The sequence below is a fragment of the Otolemur garnettii genome, unplaced genomic scaffold (genome assembly GCF_000181295.1).
Source record: "Otolemur garnettii isolate 467f Iridium unplaced genomic scaffold, OtoGar3 scaffold00001, whole genome shotgun sequence".
In the NCBI taxonomy this organism is placed as follows: domain Eukaryota; kingdom Metazoa; phylum Chordata; class Mammalia; order Primates; family Galagidae; genus Otolemur; species Otolemur garnettii.
This window is the reverse complement of record NW_003852396.1, coordinates 32475909-32487852: the sequence shown is the minus strand read 5'-3', so window position 1 is coordinate 32487852 and position 11944 is coordinate 32475909. Positions and strand designations below refer to the sequence as shown.

At 35.2% G+C, this 11944-nt stretch overlaps 1 non-coding gene across 1 annotated transcript; it reads left to right on the top strand.

Annotated features, from left to right (window-relative positions):
- The first annotated feature begins 2243 nt into the window (after positions 1-2243).
- Positions 2244-2348, top strand: LOC111724521. Its single transcript, XR_002772816.1, has one exon. It is a non-coding gene; the product is annotated as a U6 spliceosomal RNA (small nuclear RNA).
- Positions 2349-11944: the final 9596 nt, after the last annotated feature.

Below are 11944 nucleotides of genomic sequence, written 5' to 3'. Positions count from 1 at the left end.
CAACTGTTTTTAGTATATTCACAAATTTGTACCATAATCACCACTATCTAATGCCAGAATATTTTCATCATGCCAAAAAGACAAGCTGTGCCCATTAACAGTCATTTCCTACTCTCTCTGCCAAGCCCATTCAATACTACTCTGCTTTCTGACTCTGTTTACCTATTCTGAACTCTTTGTGTACACCAAATTATGTAATGTATTGGGGTTTGGGGGTGGTTATGGTGGTTTCTTTCATTTATCAAAAATGTTTAAAATGGTCCAGTATCAGTACTATAGTTTTCATGGTAGAATAATAATATTCCATTATATGTTTCATACCATGGTTTTTGTAATATATTTGTCAGTTGACGGACCCTGAGGTTATTTGATGTTTTGTCTTTTACGAGTAATGTGCCATTATGAATATTTGTGTACTAGATTCAGTGTGTATATTTGTTTTCAATTATTTTGGGTACATACTGAGGAGTAAAATTGTTGGGACATACTATTTTATAAAATGGCTACATTATTTTGTAGTCTCACCAGAAATGTTAAGGGTTCTCATTTCTCTAAATTCCCACCAACATTTGCTATTGTATCTTTGGTTGTAGCTATGCTAGTGGATATTAAGGGCTATCTCATGGAAGATTTTATAAAATTTCTCCTAATAGCTATTGATTTTGGGTATCTTTTCATGGGTTCATTGGCTATTTATCTTCTTTAGAGAAATGTCTATATAAATCCTTTGGCCATTACAAAAATGGGTTATATTTTGTTTAGTCAGAGAAATCATTTATATATTACTAACATTATATGATTTGTAAATATTTGCTTACTATGCCAATTGTATTTTGGCCTTCTTAGTAGTGTCATTTAATGCATGAAAGTTTTAATTTTTAAGATATTTGTTTATTGATTTAGTTATTGTTAATGTCAGTGCTATTTTAGGTTTCACAACTTAATGTACTCTTTTGTAATTCCAGGTCACAGAGAAAAATAGAAGCCATTAGGTAAGAACACCAACTTTTCATCAAAAACCTCCATGTTGGCAGCACCCATAGCTCAGTGGGTGGGGCACTGTCCACATACACCAAGGCTGGTGGATTCGAACCCAGCCCAGCCAGCTAAAACAACAATGACAAATGCAATAACAACAAAGAAATATCTGGGCATTATGGTGAGTGTCTGCAGTCCCAGCTACTTGGGAGGCTGACGCCAGAGAATCGCATAAGACCAAGAGTTTGAGGTTGCTGTGACCTGTGATGCCACAGCACTCTACCAAGGGTGACATAGTGAGACTCTGTATCAATAAAAAAGAAAAAGAAAAAAAAAAACTTCCTTGTTATTTGTATCATTTTGATACAATTCCTTCTTTTCTCTTCAAGAAAGTTACATTTTCTATGAAATATAATCATCGAACTTTCCTATCTTATACCTGAATATTTCACTCTGTGTTCCAGTTTTCACTTTTATTCATTATTTCCATCTGATATTCTTACATTTGCCCTTTTAACCCATGCACTTCTTTGCCACAGAGATGTCGAAACTTGTGTCCACCATCTTTTAGCCCATTATTCAGATGGCAGTAGCTATGATTTCATTCCTGAAATAATTATTTATTAGTGTAGGCCATGTTCCAAGTATCATTTTAGATCTTGGGAAATTAGTAGTGAACACAAAAGGCAAATTATGTGCACTCATCATGTCAATGTTGTCAGGTAAACAATAAACAAATATATGATGTAATATCAGATAGTGATAAGTGCAAACCACGAGCAAAGCAAGAGGCTGTGAAATATGGTTAATACTGTACATGCAGTCTTATGTATCTTTGAGAGTGGCGTTATAATCACCAGGCTATTTTCGTAGAAATGAAATACCCTCAAAATGCTCAATCATGAAGAGTTCCAGGAAATAAGTTGCCTTGACTTAGAATCTGCACTACTGCAAAATGACAACACAACAGCACCTGGGACTTTTGCTTCTACCTATGCAACTGGCTGTGGGGACATGTCAGGAATCCTGGGAACCCCACCATCGGATGGTGGCCAACAGAGGACATGACACTGAAAAAAATACAGGGTCATATTTAAACTCCTGATCAAGAATCTAAAGGTCTCAGCCTGCCTGCACTGATGAATCTCTACCCAGGGACCATCATGTAGACACTACCCTGATGGGCACTTTATGCTGAGTTGGAAGGTCCATGAGGAATTTGGCCTGCCTGCTTCCCACAGAGACAGGCTAGAAAAATTATAAAGGTGCTTGCTTGGGCAGCACATATACTAAAAATTGGAACGATACAGAGATTAACATGGCCCCTGCACAAGGATGACACACAAGTTCATGAAGCGTTCTATATTTTTTTATTAAAAATAAAAGGAAAAGAAAAGCCATAAAGCATTTGTGGGGGATTCAAATGGCAAAGGGCTGATTCCTTATCTTGGAAGTTGAAAACAGCCACAGGAATAAAATGCTTAACAAGTTTTGAATAAGTTAAAGATTAGATTAGAAAGCAGCTACTTGGGCTGGATGGAATAAACCAATAGTATAGATTAAAAGGTAACATCTCCCTCTTTTACAACATATGTTCCCTTCTAACCCAGACCCTTTGTCTGCTCTCCTATAAATTGTGCCCCTTAGATCTTATGCAAGACCACTCGTATATCACATGCGGGGACATGGTTTCTTTGACTCCTAGCTAATCATGATAAACAACATAATGCTATATTGCAAATGATTGTTAAAGCACAATAAAAGGCCTGGTGAGACTTGCGACTTGGCTGCATTCTCCTGGATGTCTTTAGGTTGGTCAGAGCCATCTAATGTTGCCCCAGCAATAGCTGAGTGTGAGAATCTTTATTTGTCACGCCGCCATCCTCCACTTTAGCCAGGTGCCAAGGAAGTCAAGGGAGTCCAGTAGAAACACCTGGCTAGCTCATTTTCCTTGAATGCACTCAGCTCCAGGATAGTTGTTGCAAAAAAAAAAAAAAAAAATGGAAAACATAATAGTTACGTAATCATTTGTTTTCTAAGTGGCAGAAGGACTGTGAGATGGTGACCAAAAGTATCTCATAGGAATACACAGAAAAAGATATAGAAGCTCTAATAACAGATCTCCTTAGGGGCATTTGATCCTCTGAGTCTGGTGTCCTTGTCACTGTGAGTATCTTCCACACCAAAAACCTGGCGTGTGGCATTGAACTCCTAAACAATCTGGTCAAATTGTCATCCAAAGTACTGAACTTCTTTCTTCAGTGCTCAATAGGCTCCCCTGAAAGTGATACCTGTCCTTTTTATTTTTCATTCTCATTCCCTTTCTGTAAGTATCAGTGGTGAGAAGAAACCACTAACTTTTCTGTGTACGAGTGTCGTATCTGGACCCCAGAATAGTGACGCAGATTGCCCCCTTAGCTTGTGCAATTTTAGATTGAGTTTTCCGTCTTTTTAGTGCACTCGGTGGCTCTTCTGACAACACAACTATACTGATCATCATCTCTGTAGAACACAATCTGTACTGCGCCCATCCATCTTCCTGGCGGTGTTTCTTTGAGCTCTGTGTCACTTAGGAGTATGTTGTTTGATTTCCAAATGTTAGGGAAACTCCATAGATATCATATCATTGGCAACTAGTTTATGTGTATTAATTATAGCAGAAAATATACTTTGAAACATATGTTTTTCTAAATAATTACATGTCCATTTAAAAGAATATTTATTCCAAAGTATAGTGTTCTTATTTTTAAATATATATATTATGTTTAAAGATGTATGTATGTCTACCTTTTTAATTTTAGTTTTGGGTAAACTAAATTTTTAATTTCTCCCTGGTTCCAATGAAACCGGCATAGCTAAAGCAAAAGTAGCAGTGGAAAAAGCAATCTTGTGTTTTTTTCTGGAAGTACACAGTCTGAAAGTGTAATGTGGATAATCTCTAAGAAATGTTGAGGCAATAAAATGGGGATATACTCCAGAAAATGATAAAAAATAAGATGGAAGCCTAAAGACATTCTACTTTTCCAAGAAGATTATCTGTAGCATTCTGTTTTGCCTAAATGTTTTCCTCCTGTCTTTCTGTCTTATTCTGTATGTCATCAATCCACCAATCTTGTTGGCTGTGCCTCTCAAAATATATCTAAAATTAAATTACTCATGCAAACTTACTTCAACCAATCTTACCCAAACCTTCGTCATTTCTATTCGGTGCTATTGTCACATCCTACTCACTTGTCTTTCTCTTTAGGTCTTCCTCAATTCTCACGGATTTCAATTGGCTCCCTGGATAGCAGCTGTAATCATGTCATGCAGATGCTGTTAGTACATTGCTCAAAACCTCCAATGGCTTTCAGTTTTGTGCAATGCTAATCCAGAGTCCTTAGGATGGCTTATGAGGTGACACCTTTTGTTTTTCTTTAACTTCCTACTGTTCTCCTCACCCCACCACCAATTCCCTGCTGCCTCTTTTGTCTCCAGACCGGATATTTTCCTCAAACCCAGGACTGAGTTGAATATTTTTGGAAAGAAAGTTAAATTTTTTGTGTGTTACTAAAGCTGGTGGTTCCTGTGGGAGACCATGTTAAATGGCTTTAAAAGGGGGAGAGATTTTAAATGGTTTAGATAACAGAGTTGAGGCAACAATTCTTCATAAAAATGGGAAGGGTTGGTTTTACACTTTTATTTCAGAAATTAAAGATGACACTGGGATATAGAAAATCAGACTAAAAGTAGAGAGTTGTTGTTTTTTATTATGTTGCTTTTTTAAAAGGAGAGAATACACTACTTAAAAGAAGAGAAAGGGTCAGTAGGTAGGGATTACTTATGTCCGAAAGATGACCATTTAATCTTGTTCAATATTAAAATTAAGTTCTATATCTCCAAAGGAGTAATAAAAATGTATTACACAACAATCTTAACTGATATGCTTGTATACATATGAACTCTGTAAGAATTTGAAAAAATTGAGCAGTTTCGATTCTAAATGAACAATTATAACCTGTTCCACTTGGGAAATTTATTTCAAATTGTTCCTCAAAACAGAGGAGCAGGGATTGCAATTATATAAATCCTCAGTCACTTGGCGTGGTTCCTTTGTGACATGCAGGCCCTAAGGGATTGTTTAAAGACTTTGTTGACAAAATAATGCATAAACTCCATCTCTCTCTAGCACACACATGCCTACACATCCCCTCTACCTACACTAATACATAGGACCCTTGCTCCTAAAGCTTTACTTAAAAGATGATTTGAGGGAATGATCTTCGCATACTATCGACGTTCTTTTTATTGTCCTCAGAGAAACATGGAAAATCATACTGCTTAAGGTACTTTTAATTCTCCTTAACAATTCCTTTAAACTAACTAGGACCATAAAATTTAAACTTATTTAGTGTCAGAACATATGGTCATTGTTTCTAGTGTGTACACTTTGAATTTGTACTTAAGAATTATCACTGTCCAATAGAGCAGTATTATACATTTTTAAAAATTATGGATAAAGGAAATTATTTCTAATGCTATATAGAAATTTGTTTCTTCTTTCGTTTTTATTATTTTAAATTTGCAATTTGGCTGAGGTTGATTATGGCAGGACCAATCTCTTCCCATCTTAAACTGAAAACAATTTATAAAATTTCTATCACTGCGTCCTTTGCTTTTTTATGTTAGATAACTCTGTAAGATTTTTTCAGGTTTTTCATTACTATTAGATTCCAAAAATCTTATAATTATTTATATTTCATGTTAAATTTAGCTTTTTATATGAAATTCCTTTGACCTACTGGGTAACCTGAAAGAATTTTCTTCAAATATTGGGAAACTTTTCTGCTATCACTCATTCTCTACTTTATTTGGGTTTTTATGTTCTATTATGTATGAGTTTATTCTACAATTTGCAACACAGTTGAATTCAGCAATAACTAATTTGTTCCACCTTTTTATTACTCAAATATTATGAGATGAGTTATGTTGAAAAAAGATAGCTCTCCCTCATTAAGTTTTTGTTCAAAATTATGTAGCTGTATTGTGTATAATTATAGATGAACTTCAGATTGACCTTTTCATGCTATCAACTTTATTGTGATTTTAAATTTTTTTTAAATTTTAGAATATTTTAATGGTACACATGTTTAGGTCACATAATTTTCCTTTTTAAATTTTGAGTCAAGATTATAACCATGCCTTTCACCCAAAATGTGTGCATTGTACCCCTTACATGTGAATTAACCACCCCTCGACCCCTCTCACACCTAATTGATTCTCATAGAGTTTTACTTGTATGTGTGCATACATGCAGCGTACTATTCAAACATTAAAATAGAATGAAGATCTATGTGCTTTTATAACAACCTGAACGGAACTGGAGATCATTCTTCTAAGTGGAGTATCACACAATCGGAAAAACAAACACCACATGCTATCAATTTTAGTTATGTTTGGGAGTTGTTCATTTAGCCATTTACGTGGCATGTGATAGCTGAGGTAAGGAAAATATTTGAGTGGTTTGAGTGGGCAGCAGAATTAACGGACTAAAGTTGTAGTTCCTTTATTTCCCTTTGTTATCTTTCTGAAGTGGGCCCCAAAACAATCAGCAAGCAATAAGAGAAGAAGTATAGAATTTTAGGAGTAGTTAAGAACTTTTATTACTATTTGTACAAGATTAAAAAACAAAAATAAAAACAGAAACACTAGGTTTGCTTTCAAGGCTGAATGTAATGAATATGCCAGGAAATGAATTTTCTTTGCTGTAGTTTGAAGAAGATATGTGTGGAAAAGACAGATACTTAGTTACATGTAAGATTAAGGATTTTCAGGTAAGTGGCACAAATGTGCATTAAAAAAAATTAAAAACCTTGTTCAGGTAATTTTGAATATGAAATAAAATAAAAAAGAAAGTCATTTCAATCCAGGAACATGAACACAACCATTAGAATATTTGTTTCCTTTATTAAATCATAGCTGTGTACATTAATGCTTTTACTGGGTACAATGTGCTGATTTGATCTACAATGTGGAATGCTTCCATCTAACTGATTAACATAACCATCTCCTTGCTTACTTATATGTTCTGGTAAGACATTTCTACTATATTCTTAATAGTTTTAAAAAGTACCATTGCATTGTGCACATTAGGTGAGGTCCAACTTTCAGAATTGTAATATTCTTCTTTTAAGTTAAAGATACTTTTCTTAATTTTCAAAATTTTGTTTCCTCAAAAAGATATGGGATTTTTTTTTTTTTTAGAGATAGAGTCTCACTTTATTGCCCTTGGTACCTCTACCAATAAAGTGAGACTCACAGCAACCCAGCTCAAAGCAACCTCCAGCTCCTGGGCTTAGATGATTCTCCTGTCTCAGCCTCCCGAGTAGCTGGGACTACAGGCCCCTGCGACAATGCACAGATATTTTTTGTTGTAATTTGGCTGGAGGCCAGACTCGAACCTGCCACCCTTGGTATATGGTACCGATGCCCTACCCACTGATCCACAAGCGCTGCCCAGCATTTCTTACTGTACTCTTCCTTATGTATTTTTATCCATAAATAACAATTTTAGATTACTTAGTCATGGTATAGCCATGATGAATATCAGTACATTTAAATGTATTTGATGACTTAACAAATTTCCTGTATCATCAAAGAAATATGATTTTATGCATAAATATAGGCAAAATTAGATTATTATTTATATTTCTCCTTAATTCTTTCTATCTATATGAATTTGTTTTTCATCTTCCAAGATTAGTATGTTTTTAATCTATTATTAGAAAATCCATGATTGTGCGCTGAGTTTTTTTTTAAACACTCCCTGGTTTTTGATGAATTTCACTGAGATTATTTTGGAATTTTTGCTAACTGACTTTTATTAGTTTTGTTTTTTTCTTCATGAATGCTTCCATAGAAATATAGGAAAGAATAAATCAAATCAAATCACGTGTATTTTAAATGTCTTAGGAATGTAGGCTGATATATGCCTATTATGCAAGGTAACTTTATTAAGAAGGATCACATATCCAAAAATCAAAATTGTGATTTGAGTTTTTATTTGATGTTCCTAGAACCAATTCCTAACTTAATGAACAAATACGGATAATATACAAAATAGTAACTATAAAACGTCGTTATAAATGAGCAGAATGAGGTAGATAGAACACATAGAAAAGGAAGGTAAAGTTTTTGATTATTCTGGTAATGATCTAACAACATATTCTTTGTTATTTTAAGGATAAAAAGTCAGTACTTTGACATGTCTATTTTGAGACAGTTCAACAGCAGCAATTTCCAACCTTTACTGCTCTCTGGATTCTCCGGTTTGGACAATTATCATCCTCAGATCTCCATCCTCTTCTGTGCATTATATCTAATTGCCATTATGGGCAACAGCATCATATTGGTAACAGTACGGGTGGAACAATCACTTCATGAACCCATGTACCTCTTTCTTTCCTTGCTGGCAGTCAGTGACCTGGGCCTCTGTGCCACCACTTTGCCTACAGTGCTTAAGATATTCTGGTTCAATGCTCGTGAAATACATTTTGATGCATGCCTTGCTCAGATGTACTTTATCCATGTCTTTTCTATGATAGAGTCAGGTATCCTCCTCTCCATGGCCTTTGACCGCTATGTAGCTATATCCAATCCTCTCAGATACACTTCTATTTTGAACAGTGCTACTGTTGTGAAAATTTCCATAGGATTTGTGTTGAGAGCTGTCATTGTCCTCATTCCAGCCCCTGTTCTCATTAAACAACTCAGATTTTGTGAGGCCAATCTTCTTTCCCACTCTTACTGTCTACACCCAGATATTATTAAACTCTCCTGCTCTGACCACCGCATCAACAGCTTCTTAGGTCTCATTGTCATTATCATCACATTTGGGTTTGATTCTGTGTTCATCCTGCTCTCCTATGTGAAGATCCTCATGACAGTTCTGGGCATTGCCACCCAGAAAGAACGAGTCAAGGCTCTCAACACCTGTGTTTCCCATGTCTGTGCTGTGCTGCTTGTCTACGTCCCTATGTTGGGGGTGTCCATCATTCACCGCTTTGGGAAGCATGCCCCACCTGTGCTTCATGTCATCATGGGCTACGTCTACTTGCTGTTTCCTCCTACACTCAACCCAGTTGTCTACTGCATTAAGACCCATGAGATACGCAGCCACCTTTTGGATATTTTCAAAAAAATATCAAAGAAGGGTAGAGTTTAAATATTTTTGTGAGAAAATGTGATATTCAAGTCAAGAAAAAGTATACAGTACTATCTCTATAAGTTGACGACCCAAGGGGCTGTAGCAAACTGGTCAACATGAGGAACTAGGGCTACCATACTGATCTCTACACAAGGTACATGCCTGGTCTATGGAAATCAGGTCGATTTAAGGAGGTGGTCTATTTAGGAACGTGGTTAATTAAGGATATTTTATTGTATTTATCTGTTAATCTTGCATACAAATGACTCAAAAAAACCTAGGAAAGTTAAAAACTTTTGTTGAAAAGGTCAAAAGCTAATGCTATTTCCTGTGCTATAAAATTAATCATTTTATTTATACTCATTTATTTTTTGAGACACAGTTCACTTTATCATCTTTTAGTAGAGTGTCATGGGGTTGCAGCTTATAGCAACTTCAAACTCTTGGGCTCAAGTGGATATCTTGCCTCACCTTCCTGAGTTCCTGGTGCTATAGATGCCTGCCACAATGCACAGCTATTCTTACAGATGTGATCTTGCTTTTGTTCAGGCTGTTCACAAATGCCTACACTCAAGCAATACTACTGCCTTGGCCTCTCAGAGTGCTAGCATTACAGGCATGAGCCAAAGCTCCCGGCCTAAAATTAATAATTTTAAAAGTCAATATTCTAACAACCCTCATCTTGTGGTAACAATATGTAATATTTCTAAACAAAGAGACCCACAACTCATTAAATTCTCCTCTGATTATCCATTAATGCTTGTTGAAACTCTTCCTTAAATATGAACTAACTTGTAATGTATCTTTTAAGATGTGAAATGTTCTCTCAGAACTTAACTCCAATGGCAGGAGAAACTAAATAATTATTCAATAAGTGGAATGTTAGGTAAATAACTAGCATTCATTCAGCAAACATTTATTCATCACCTATTATTTCCCAGACACATTAAAAACTCAGGAAGGGAGCAACATGTATCAAATAAGAAAATCGTTGCCTGGAGTAAGTATCAGAAAGAAGAATACTTTATTGTTCCCTGACAATAAAGCACAGATATGTAAATTCTGAACTTTTTCTGAGAGTCACTCTTGTGAATGTATATGACATCAAAGATCACCTCAGAACCAGGCACTTCTGAACTGGTTTTTGGTCAAAGTGAAAATGTACATCATTACTATGGGCAAGTCTGTGATGTGTATCCAGACATTTTATTCTTTTTATTTAGAGTGTCTTCCTATAATGGGTCATCATATTTTCTTTCTTTCTTTCTTTCTTTTTTTGTTGCAGTTTGGCTGGGGCCAGGTTTGAAATCGCCCTCCTAGGTATATGGGGCCAGCGCCCTACCCAGTGAACCACAGGCGCTGCCCTTTTTTTTTTTTTTTTTTTTTTTTAAATACACAGTCTCATTTTGCCACTGTTGGTAGAGTGAAATGACATCATAACTCCCAGCAACATCAAACTCCTGGGCCTAAGCCAATTCTTTTGACTCAGCCTAGCAAGTAGCTGGGACTATAGGCACCCATCACAACTTCCACCTATTTTTAGAGACAAGGTCTCACTCTGGCTCAGGCTGGTCTTGAATCTGTGCATTTAGACAATTCACCCACGGACCCCCAACTTCTGTGATTACAGGCATGAGCCACCACGCCTGGCAGGTCATTGTCCTTTTACATAGTCTTCCGCTGCCTTTACTTACTAAATACCTCATTTATTGACTATGTAGTACCAAGAAGGATGGCTTCCTAGTATATAAGGGAAAGTTGGGAAATATAAAGTTGCATTTTCCTAAGTGTGCTTACTCTGAAGCAAGTGCTTTTCACTAAGGACTTTGCATTTGTCATCTTGTATAAAGATGATTTCAAAAATAGATGTGGCTTGTTATAGTATACCTTCTTCCTTAGAGAAAAGAAAATTGTCTCAAAGAAATATTATCTATTAATCACAGAGGAATGATTACTATAGCTATTTCTATTCTATTAGCTATTTATTGCTAATTCTATTCAATTTACAGTTAAACATACTAAAATGACACTAATATGTAAACTTTTATTATACTAGAGCAGTTTAAGTCAGTGTAGCAGCTGGGTGCAAAGCACTTTGTTCTACGTGTCTTCTTAAAAATATAATTCTCCAGAAAGAATTTATTAAGTTATATGTATGCCTAATATATAAAAATTCTTAATGAAACAGAAATTCACATAGAAAGTTTTATGGCTGCCAGTCAAATATATATCACATCCAGGTAAAATTATGGCGTTAATTGCCTTAAACTTTTTTGAAAAAGGAGATTCAAATACAATAATTATATTTAGTAGATGTCACTAGTTAGTGAAATGATATAACACAGCCAGATAAAAGTAGAAGAATAAAATTATTAAAATAATTTTCAAAAATAGTAATGTAGGAATCTGGTGAAGTAGAATTCATAAATCTAAAAGCAGATATTTTGAGATCACCCATATGTTAAATATACACTATATTAAACTAACAATACGAACATTTTACTTATTTAGTTGTTTGATTATTCATTTATTTGTAGCTGTGTCCTTCACGCAGAAAGTGTGCAATGTATCTGAATGCAGTCATTTCTAAACTATTGAAAATGAAGCTTCATAAGGCTCTGACTGTTTTGTTTGCTTCTATCTGTGTATCTTAGGTGCTTAAAATAACATACTTCAGGATGTGACACCAGAAATATTACAGAAATGAATTGATTGTATTTCATTAAAATTAAAACATTTATACATCAAACAACACTCTCAAGAGTATCAAAAGACAACATA